Raw genomic sequence first — 12,491 nt, 5'->3', positions numbered from 1 at the left:
GTGTGATCCTAGTTAAACATGTTTAAAAACAATAATGAATGTACCACAATAAATCAATTAAAAGACAGAGCACAGCCCATATAAATAAGCACTACATTACTGTGCAGTAACCAGACTCATTTCCAAAATACATTTCCAATATGCACCATTAATTTTTTACCAGCATTACAAAAAAACATGAGTCACAATGCAAGAATAAAGAAGCCCAATATGCTTGTTAATCTTCCCCATAGTGCATACAGCACTCTATCATTATTAAAGTAATCATTACTAACCTTTACAAATGCTTTTGAAGATTTAGAACAGTGTCAGTCACACACACCAGATTTTCTTTAGCAGAATCTCTGAAATGCACCTCAGACACTGCAACCACAAAATGGCCCTGATTCCCTCTCACCTTTCACACATATGCCTGTGTACAACCAATCAAATTTCTTCCCACACAAATTCAAAACTAAACTAACATTTTAATTGGTTCTACATTTCAACACGTTCAAACTCACATAATATTCACCCATCCCCCTACTGCTCTTTCTGCCTGTTACCATTGTAACACTCCAAACATCACCTATCTGAGCACAAAGGTGAAAAGTTCATTAAACTATGTTGAAAATGAACTCAGCAAGGGTGTTTGACTTCTCAATATACCAGCTTATTCTGTGCAATGTTTCCTTCAATGACTTTTTCTAAACAATTAGAATTACTTCTTTCAAAAAACAGAAGCATGGACCCTAATTTTCAGTGTTGAATTTTCAGAAAATACCAATCATTTCTTTTTCTTCAAGTGCACTGAATGTTATCCACATTTTTTTCTAAACTCCTACTTTTCAAACTGCCATTTCATTTCCAGAGCCCATCTGAGTACAAAAAAATCTTCCTTCAAGATGCCTAAAGTCTAGATTGTGGGACACAGCTATATTTACTGGAGTGAAAGGTATGCAGCAAACAGAGGTATTCCCAACCTTGATCCCCAAATGTGAATATTATGTGGATTGGCCGGAGAGGATTGAGATGTCACCAATTGATAGCATTGGTAAAATTCTTTTTGCATCTCCCACACCCTGACCTCATAATTGTGCTCCGTGGTGAAAATGATCTAGGCACATTGACTGGGGCAGGTCTGGAAATGCTTTTAAAGGAAACCTTTGGGCATTTGATGTCACTTTTTCCTCAAACTGCCTTTGTCTATTCCAATATATGTCAAAGGCAGAAATGGAACTGGTCCAACCAATTTTGTCCGCAGATTGGGAAAGCAAGGAAACGTGTCAATAAATCTGTTTCTGCTTTCCTCAGAGACTATGGTATGGCTTCCATATACCACAATCACTTGCGTCACAATATGCAAGGTATCTATAGAGGAGACGGTGTACATTTCTCAAATGAGGGGAACAGAGTCTTCCTCTTGAATTTTAGACTCTGCATCGGTACCTACTTGTAGGTACTTAAATCACCCAGATAACACAACAGCTCTTTTCAGAGCTACCCTACCTCTAAGCACTCTCAATTCTTTTTTTACTCTTATTTTTTTTCACTGTTTTTCCCCATGTTACGCTCAGGGTACGCGTACATGTAAGCGTACATGTAATCGCGCCCTGAGCGTACTCCGCGAAATTAAAAAAATAAATCGTTTTTTTGTCCTTCGGAGTCCTCCTAGGCCCCCCTGAGAAAACCTAGAGGGTCAGAGGGTCTCTACCCTGCCCCCTTTTAAAGTTTCCCCCTTTTGTTTTTTACCTCTTGTGTCTCGGTTCTATCTCTACCAGAAGCTGGTGAGATAGTATACGGCTCAATCCTGCCATGAGCGACGCATCACCAAAAAAGAGCTCCACAACTGCCCGACCAGGACTGTTTTGTTGGGAGGGTGAAAACCAAACAAGGGTAGCGGTAGCCGCCAGGACTGAACCCTGGTTGGGACCCAAGCAGACCTCGAAAATAGGTGGCAAGGGACTGCAATGCAACTCAGCAAGTTTTAAAAATAAATTTGCATTGCCCACCAGAGGGAAACAAATAGCTTTTATAATGCGCACGGCTACTCCGTAGTGTCCCGGCGCAAAAGCCAACAAGAAACAGGGAAACTGAGAGAAGCACAACTTAATCAAACAGCAGAGTCTTTAGGTGCTTCTTGAACAGCCTGAGATCTTGAGTGTTCCGTAGTTGAAAAGGGAGGGCATTCCAGGCTATTGCAGCTTTAAAAGATAAAGAGCTGCCCCCCTTGCGAGAAAGGCGCAAAGATATGAGTTGCATCTGCCCCTGGCATTGAAACCCCAAAGCAGTCAGAACATGGCCGGTGGTCCATTTTGAACAGTTTGTGAGGTGTTCAGTATGTATCAAATAATGTCTTATAAAAGTGGGCCTTCAGTCGAGACACATTAAGTATTCCTTGAGCCAAATGAACACTGTGAAGGATATCTCCTTTGGTCACACGTGAACCTAAATTATAAGTCCACTTATGTGCCAGCTTGTATAAGTATTGTGTGCTGGGGCCGAAGGGCAGAAAAGTATTGTACAAAGCACCAATTGACCGTTGTTTTGGCAGGCAATAAACCTGCTCCAGAAATAAATTAGGACGCATAGAGAAATCCTTAGCAGGCAAGTGGGTAATGAAATCCCAAAATCCCAAAGGGGTTTTCACTCCTTTCCTGGCCTTAAGATGGCTGCTAGGGGAGACTTTTCACCACGAGGAGCTCTGAACCTGGAGTCTGTCCCTTCCTCACCTTTCCTCCCACCTTCTTTTTCCCAGTGGCCAGCTGTAGAACTTTGCGGAAGGCTCTCCCCAGTAACACCAGGACCGATGTCTCTCCTGACCTTACTTCTCTCCTCCCGCTCCACCCTACCTTCTACCCCTCTTGAATCTTGACTTTGGATCACCTCCTGTTCCTCGCTCTATGCTGGTGGAACCCGAAATGCATACATGGCCGATTCCCGGTGGAGCAGCACCGACAGCTATAGGGGAGATTGGCTCCGGCACACCGCCATGGCAATCACCTACCCAGCCGGACTTCTGACATTTGTCTTGTTTCTTCCCCGCCAATGCTTTTGCTCTTTAATTATTTTCCCATTGAGACCCAGCTGTTTGGCTGATGCCCGGTGGAGCTACCTGATAGCTAAAGAGGAGATGGACTATGGACTTCTGACTAGGTCAACACCTACCCAGCTGGATTTTGGGCAGACCCTCCTTTGTTTCTCCATTCTATCTAACTCCTACCCCTTTACCCCTCCCCCTTACCCTTCTAAACTCCATTTATTTCATCTTCTACACTCTTGAAATGTTTATATATACAAGGACGGTGCACCAAAAAGGAATGTTCGAAAGCTTCAATTCTTATTTCCAAGTTCTTTTATTAAATTCCAGTTAAAACAAATTCCTCAGCCAACGCGTTTCGTTCACACTGAACTTCATCAGGGCTATCAAAAAGAGGGGAATTTCATACGCCTAAACCCATCATTGGTATGTGGTGAGGGTTCAACACATCGTAATTCCACAGTGGGCCAAAAGAAGAATGTCGGCCACTAAATAGGAAGAATGGTAATCGACCGTTCTAAAATAAATACCCAAATCGGTTCCCGCGGTGTGATAGCGTTGGGAGGGTCCAACCCAAGTCTGGGCCGCCCGTATCAGATCGCTTAGGGTGAAGCAGATAAATAAGTCGCTTTTTGTGACTTATTTATCTGCAGGGAATGATTGTTTATGTGCAGGAAGGTGTCCTTTTCTGCACATAATCAATCTATAAGGGCGATTTGCTATTTCTATGTGTGCTGCGTTTTGAAGCACACATGAAAGTACCAATGCGTCATTATTTAATGATTGTTTATGTGCAGGATGGAACACTTTCCCACACATAAACAATCATTAAAGGTGTTTTGCTCTTTCTATGTGTGCTGCAAGAAAGTGCAAAAATTAGGAGAAATAAAAATATTTCTCCTTGTTCGCCAATCTAGCGCCTGCTACTGCATGGCATTTGTTTTTGCGCAGTCTTAGATGTACCCATCCTTGTAAATCTGGGGCAGAGTCAGAAAGCAGTGGATGATGCAGTGGGACGCCCACTGCAACACCCATTGCATGCCCCTTTCACGCAGAAAACATTGTGAAAGGGTACTATATTTAGAAACCAGTGTTAAGCCACGCAAAATTGCTTAGCCCCACTTTATAAGCATAGTGCAGGGCATTGCGCCACCGGAATGTTGTAAAAAGTGACATTCCAGTTATGCAACCCATTTTAAGTATGCCCCAGAATGTTTGAGATGCTGAAAGCATGTGGCAGATCTGATATGGCAGGTTCTGTATAAAAGGCTCATAAATGGCAGCCTAGAACCTACACACTTTAGAGAATGTACCCGACAAAGCGTGCCCTTCTTCCAAGTGAAGTATGGTATTGTTGTGGAGATTGTTGACTAGAATCAGATGAATCGTTTTAAACTTCAGCTATTGCTAAGGAAACACTCTCTTACAATGCACTTTTTTAAAAGCCAAAACAACCTGATAAATTCACTTCTATTATTAATACTCCTGTGGAACACTTCATTTGAACTCTGGATCACATATTTTGTTACAGATAAAAATTTCATTCTAGGGTCCAAAGATAGTTTGTATATGATCAGTTAGTGATAAATTAATTTTGATCATTCATTTTATGTTTTTTCCTTGTACACTAGTGACATTTAATTGTCATGACTTTTACATCATACATCAGAAGGTGTCCACAAACAAAGTAGTAGGAAATCCATGAGAATATTTTTACTTTTGGGTATGTTATAGTAGAGAATATAACTTGTTATAACTTCAATCCTTCAAATAAATTCTCTTGGAATATTGGTGACTTATTTTTCCTAATGACCTCAAGTATGAATCTTGAGATGAATGTGAAATATTTACTACAAAACATATATTAAGATATTTCATCCCAATACAGGGGTACAATTTAATGTTCCGGTGTGGTTACCTTTTTTCTCTTTGTACAAGATATTTCTATCTATTATTTTCGAATGTTTATGTTAGTGATTTCATTCAATATTGTTATGAACTGTGTATCAGTGCAATATTTGGAAACTCAATAATCCAATCATGTATTTATCAGAATGCATGATTAATATAAAAAAAGTATTTTAACGTGATCTAATTGGTTGAACTGATATGTTTTTTCATTTTTCTTTTTCCCTTGCTTTCTTACTTTTCTTGATTTTTTTCTTCATGCTTATAATACATTTTAGTTTTGTAAAAGTTTGTATAAAACTATTAGTAGCGCATCTATGCCTTGGTGAAGTGACAAATGACTTTAAGTGTCACAAACATATGGCAGTAGCTCTTTTCTTTGGATTCTTCAAAATGGCAGTTCTTTTATTTGGATTCTTCAATATGATTGGAATTCTATTTTTGTATTCATCCGAATAAGGATTTTATTCTATAATGAAAAATTTCAGAAGATTGTATAACCTCAGAACTGTATCTCTATACATTATGTGAAATATGGTTTATTAGTTTCCTGGCTCCATCTACTCCTGTCCTTAAAGGGCCAGGATCATATCTCAAGGTTAACAAGCATGTTTTGGCATATCTGACAAATGTACCATTCCGATACCCTGGCAAACAGTGGTTTGCACAGTGTACCAAGAACTAATTCTAAAGTTCAAGGGATGGCTGACAAAAAATCTGCATAAGACCAGAGATCCATCCTTGTTTTCGTCTTATTTTAGGAGGGCGGCATGTGTACAGTGAGTCATTTAGTAATGCAGCTTAGTACTTGTAGAATATATAGTAGATATTATAAGATACGTGTTTTATAATTTCTCCTACCAGACAGCACAAGCTGTCAGTTTGCAAAATAAGCTATTGTCAACTTATAGAGGGCTTAGCCTACCCATTACTTAATATTGGTTGGCTTTATTGTCATCCTTGCTTGCAGTATATTTAAATCACGAGGGGGGAGGAGGAAAGGATTGTGATCCATTCAGCTTCCTTCAATAATATTCAAAATCAATCAGGAATGGATCACTTGACCTGAGTAACCAGGGTCTGCAATATTTGTCTGGATAGTAAATAAAAAAACCTCATTCACGTACTCAAACCGTGGGGCGGTATATCTTGGTTCTCCACCATGTATTAAAAATGTGACAGCATCACCATTGGGTTTTATTTTTGTTGCATGCTTCCTCCATCCGAAGGAGAACCACTGGTTATTGCAGTAGTGATCAAAGAAGAGGTAAGTAGTGAACAATAACCAGTGGATGTAAGATGTATAATATCAAAAATATAATATATCCTACATCACTTACCTTTGCATGGTTGTCCTCACATTGAGATCAGTAATGGAGGGCATTTCTGGAGAACATGTCTCAGGTACCGCTACGTTGGATCGATGGTCGTGGTAGCGCAATACTTAGTATCACGCTAAGATGGCTTTCTTACCAAAAGTGCAGCCAGTGGCATCAATGGCCCACCATGAAATGGTGCTGCACGGTGCCGCAAGCAGTTTTGCTGTGCCAAGCTGCATCATTTAAAAAAGCAGGGATGAGCCGTATGTACAGGAATATGGCGCACACCTGTGCTTTCCTTTGCACCAGTGTTAAAACAGTAGTCTTGTGCCAATACTGCAGGGCAAGGGTTCCTGTGTTGCAGGGATGAATGTGTTTGTGCAGAAAGGGACACCTTCCTGCACAAAAACAATCATTGATGGTGATTTTCTCCTTGCAGAATGCAGCTCACATAGAAAGAGCAAAACAAGGTGAAATAAAAGTATTTCTCCCCTTTTACGCAACTTTAACACTTGCCCTGAAAAGGCATTCGTTTTTGGTGCTGCCTCGGATTAACTAATCTTTGTAAATCTGTGGCAGTGTCAAAAAGCCATGGGTGTTCTATGGGAACAACGGCTTCAACACCCATGACACTCCCCTTTAACGCAGACTACTGCGTAGAAAAGCGTCACATTTACAAGGCTGTGTAAAGCCACGCAAAGTGGCTTTGTATGGCCTTGTAAATATGGGCCAGCACACAGCGCCACTGGAGTTTCAATAAAAGTGATGCCCTGATGGCGCTCGGGGCTTGCAAATATGGCACCCAGTTTTTTTAATGCACTTAGAGCAGCACTGCTAATTGTTATTACTCCGTGCAGTTGAGGCAAAGTATGAGTGAAGAATCTGGGTGGTATTATCTCCGTTCACCAAAATAAAGGCAAAAAGAAGTGTTAAGCCCAAAGGGAAACAAATCTGTTTATTAGACTGTTGGTGAAACACAACTTTTGTCCAGCACTGTGACCAGTAGAGTTCAGTAGCTGTGGATATGATTTTTCACAGACCTGAATAGAACAATCACAATCAGCACACCATCTGATTTAGCGGCCAAGCTCCCCATCTCTGGTGATTATTGGAACACTCGCAGCCAGGATAGCATCAGACTGCAGACTAAGAAGCGTAACAAAGACTACAAATAGACAACAGGCCTTTTCTATTTATACACCCAGGATCTGAAATACCATCCATATAAACATCAGGACAACACTGACGCTTTCAGTTATAGGAAAGAGTTGAAGATTCAACTCTTTAAATAGGACACTAGATCACAATACATTAACTAATTAATACATTGTTTTTTAACACACTGAATTTTGCATGTTTTTCGTTTTTTCTGGGCATTTTTCCCCTGTAAATTTTGGCAGGTTTGGCCTGGCAGATTTAACATGAGAAAACTATGAGGGTGTGATTTTTATCACACAACTTGTATTCAAACCCTTATGCAAACACAGGTTTACCCAGGGATAAAAAGTTCACCCTTAACTTGTAATAAGTGCCTAACTAGTGTAAATAGGTGTACACAGTTTCAGAAACATTTTTAGCTGAGGGTCATAAAAAGCAGATGCTGAGCCTTGAGGCACTCTGTGTGATAAGGCTCAGCAAGTGCTGGAACACTGTCAGGTAAACTATGTGCAACATATACTCATCTGGAACTAAGAAAGAAAGACAGGCAGAGATTGTCATTGGTTATCTGTTGGTGGCCATGAGATGGGGCATCATCAAGACCTACAGCAATTTTTCTTTATCAAGCGAGTACATGCCTTATTCAGCTCCCGCAATGCATGCACCTGAATCAATATTTGATTCCTCATAGTCTCTCTCAATGTGTATCATGGGCTGATATATGCCTTGTTGTATCCATGTTGGTCAGGTAGTTGTATGATAAAAAACAAAAATGTCTTCAATAGATATACACTGCTACCCGTAGGAGGCAAACAGGGAGCTGTGAGTGCTTGACAATGGAGAATCCCTACATGGAATGCAGGAGGTGTCCGTGCTGGTGTAATCCACTGAGTACGGAACAGGTTGTATGCCTTTGTCTGTACATCCATCTGGAGATGCTATTGTTATGCAGGATACAACCGAACCCTGCCCTCACCACGTCTTCAACAAGGCCGACTCTGTCATCGCACCCCATCTACGGGACATCATCAACGCCTCCTTCGACACCTCAACTTTCCCAGAGAGCTGGAAGCACGCCGAACTCAGCGCCCGACTGAAAAAAACATCAGCAGACCCCACCGACCTCAAAAACTACCGCCCCATCTCGCTCCTCCCGTTTCCTGCCAAAGTCATCGAGAAGACCGGCAACAGACAGCTGGCCGCCTTCCTCGAGTCGAATGGATCCCTCGACCGCTCGCAGTCTGGCTTCCGGGCCAACCACAGTACCGAGACCACCCTCATCGCAGCCACAGACGACATCCGAACCCTGCTCGACAACGGGGAAACAGCGGCCCTCATCCTCCTGGACCTCTCCACTGTGTTCGACACGGTCTGCCACTGCACCCTAGTGCAGCGCCTCAACAACATCGGAATCCAGGAGAAGGCACTGGACTGGATCATCTCCTTTCTCGACGGAAGAACACAGAGAGTCCGCCTCCCCCCGTTCAGATCAGAAGCCACCGAAGTCATCTGCGGTGTACCACAAGGATCATCACTCAGCCCCACGCTGTTCAACATCTACATGAGCACCCCTCGCCGCCATCGCACGCCAACACAACCTCAACATCATCTCCTACGCCAACGACACCCAGCTGATCCTCTCCCTCACCAACGACCCCGCCACCGCCAGAACCAACCTCCCCGAAGGGATGAAAGACGTAGCCGAGTGGATGATGAACAGCCGCCTGAAACTGAACTCAGATAAGACGGAAGTCCTCATCCTGGGATCATCGCCCTCCGCCTGGGACGACTCCTGGTGACCCCCAGACCTGGGCAACGCACCCAAACCAACAGACCACGCACGCAACCTAGGCTTCATCCTGGACTCCTCCCTCTCCTTGACCAGACAAGTCAACGCAGTCTCCTCGTCATGCTTCAACATCCTTCGCATGCTACGTAAGATCTTCCGGTGGATCCCCACCGAAACCAGGAAGACGGTCACCCAGGACCTTGTCACCAGCCGACTGGACTACGGCGACTCCCTCTACGCCGGAACCACTGCAAAACTCCAGAAAAGACTCCAGCGCATACAGATTGCCTCAGCACGACTCATCCTGGACATCCCCCGACACAGCCACATCTCCGCACACCTGAGAAACCTGCACTGGCTCCCCGTCAGCAAGAGAATCCCGTTCCAACTCCTCACCCACGCGCACAAAGCTCTCCACAACCAAGGCCCAAGATACCTCAACGACCGCCTGAACTTCTACACTTCCATCCACCAGCTTCGATCGACCAGCCACGCCCTTGCCGCCGTCCCCCGCATCCGAAGAGCCACAACGGGAGGAAGATCCTTCTCCTCCCTGGCCGCCAAGATGTGGAACTCCCTCCCCACCCACCTCCGCCTGACCCAAGACCACCTCGCCTTCAGGAAGCAAATCAAGACCTGGCTGTTCGAGCAGTAGCGGATCCCCCCCCACCCCAAGCGCCTTGAGACCCTCCGGGTGAGTAGCGCACGATACAAATGCTCTGATTGATTGATTGATTGAATGCCAGGACCCAGGCACCATGTGCCAACTACCTTTTAGGTCTCACAACCCACATTGTTATCATCAATGATGTTATTAGTGATATTTCCAACAATGTCATATAACATTTCATGAGTGATGTAATATGTGAGGTCATAAGCATTGCAAGGTGAGGCTGTGAGTTATAATTTCTTCAGTTAACTATAACTGGTGATTTTCAGTGGCTTTTTGAGTTCAAAATGTTCTGCTTTGACTGATTTTTCACCTAAAAATAAGATCAATTTAACCTTTGTTTTTTTCAGTGAATTTGCAATATTTTTTAAAATGTAAAAGTAAGATACTATTACAATACCTAACTGAAACATCATGTTAAAGTTTTTTTTCTTCAGTTAATTTTTAGGGTTTTCTTTTTAACATACAGTGATATTTTATTACCATACCTTACTATACCCACTTTGCACCACACACAGCCTACAGTGCAGAGCCCCAACATACCATGAGCACACAATGGGTCACTCCCACTGCTGACCAACCCCTATGGTTGTGCTACGCCCCAAGCCCCACTATTTTTTATTATGCAGCACTACGGTACAGCGGTACCTCTGCAAATGTTGACAGGTGCCCATGCTGGGCAATAGCCCCTTGGCACTGCAAAAAGAAACATTTTTTATTGGACGCTGCGGGTCTCCCTAAGCTCCTCTATAAGGCTCAGGGGTCCAGGGCACACATACTATACTCCCTTATTCCTTATTTGCTTTATTTCCTACAACACAGCACTCGAGTCCCTGAGTCATAAAACATTTTCTTCAGGTACTGACCATCCAATCAGATCAAGTGTATTGAGCTTTTGGTACCACAATACTCCACTGTAGTTTCGTGGTGGTACTGTATCGCTGTATAGACATACATTTTGAACCTTAATTTTTCAAAAACTATTCACAAAAAAAAGCATGCTTTCTGAATCAAGAACTAGTACTTGTAATCAATTCAGCCATTTTTGGCTGTATAGCCATTCAATATTTCTATGCAAAATTGCATGGGGAAAACTTGTTTTTGGACCTCCCCTTTTCTCTTGGCCTGCACTTAATAGATCACTCCAAATCTTTCCAGGAAGCAACGGAGTTGGCTTGAATTGTAGTGTAGTTTCTATTTTCCCTATAGGCCCTGCGCATTGAAATAACATAAACAGCAGTGTAGACATAGGACTGAGGTCATCTAGGTCTCTACTGACTATGTTAGACTTAATTTAGGTTTGCGCCAGCTAGCTCAGAGGTCACTGGAAACCTTCTTGACTGAATAGGAAGGGATCAGCTTCCCTGGCTCAGACAAGAAGGGATTCAGCTTCCGACAACCGCATAAACATGACAACTTTGCTCCCTCAGAATAAGAGTCAATCTCTAGAGTTGTGTGAAAACAATAGACAGCTATTTCACTCAGTCAGATGTGCATTCTTAGTTTCACCAGAGTGCAGAGAATAGAGAGACGTGCGTTTTCAATAAAAGGTATTATTTATTGAGCAGTCTTCCTTCTCATGCAAGAGAAATGAATTGCCACAATTGCAATACTTAATATAAAGTAAAGTACGTACAAAAGGAGTATTACAAAATAATACTGTAAAAGCATTGATATGGTTTCTCAGCCATAAGACACTTTAAAATGGATAAAATATATATACATAGGCTAACGTGCTCAACTGGTGCTTCTAAAATACGCCTACCCCGGTGTACCTGACCTAAGCCTAATACGTGGGAAGGAGTAAGTAAGTAGCAGTTTAAGTTAAGTAGGTTTTTGCCAAGAATCTGACTCAAGAATTCTCTCTAAGGGTGTAGTCAGCACTGTACCTTGGGAATAGAATGTAGGAGGTCTAGTATCTCTCTCTCAGGACTCGATATCCCAGTCACCCGCAAGGGTAGGCTGGAAACGCCGGAGCTGGATTTTCTCGGCAGGAGAAAAGACAGCGTCTTTCTCAGCGCATCAAAGAGGAGGGGCAGCGTCCGTGGGCTCTCCGCGTCTGCTGGGCTCTCGGCAAGTAGATTAGCTGCTCTGCTCCGAAACCACCACCGTGTGTTTACTTAAAGCAACGTTGGTATATTTATACCTGAAAGGTGCCGAGTTTGACGTAAGGTTTGGACATAAGACGTCAATAAAGATGTCACTAAGAACTGGCTGTTCTTACAGTGCTCGCAGGAGTTCTATTACAAATCAAAACAAAGCAAGCGGGGATTTCCCAGGTTGCTGGAGGTTTGGTGTGTTGAAAGAACTAGTTGTGCTTTCTAGGAATCTAAGGAAGTAGCTTTTGCCATGCCTTGGGCTGCAAGGGCGATTTACTGAAATATGGATCTGTTTCTTATGCCATTATAGGGATATTTATTGATTATAGCCGTGTAAGGGCATAAAATGACCAATGCCCAAGATGCTCGCTAGGTCCAGCTAAGCTTATTCACATGCTTGCTGAATGCCCAAAATTAGACGCGATTAAAAAAGGTATGACTAAGTACTGGGCTGAAATCTTCAGCCATGAACTAAGAACATCAGCGACTCTTTTTGTCCTAGGCTATGACAACTCCTTAGGGCATAGCA

General features: G+C 42.9%; 1 pseudogene; it reads right to left on the bottom strand.

Moving 5' to 3' along the window:
* The window catches only part of LOC147690303 (calponin-3 pseudogene), a 46,359-nt pseudogene extending 40,048 nt beyond the window's left edge, over nucleotides 1-6,311 (bottom strand).
* Nucleotides 6,312-12,491: the final 6,180 nt, after the last annotated feature.

This window comes from Lissotriton vulgaris, chromosome 9 (genome assembly GCF_964263255.1).
Source record: "Lissotriton vulgaris chromosome 9, aLisVul1.2, whole genome shotgun sequence".
NCBI lineage: Eukaryota > Metazoa > Chordata > Amphibia > Caudata > Salamandridae > Lissotriton > Lissotriton vulgaris.
Note: the sequence above shows the minus strand (reverse complement) of the source record. Positions and strands in the feature narration are given on the sequence as shown.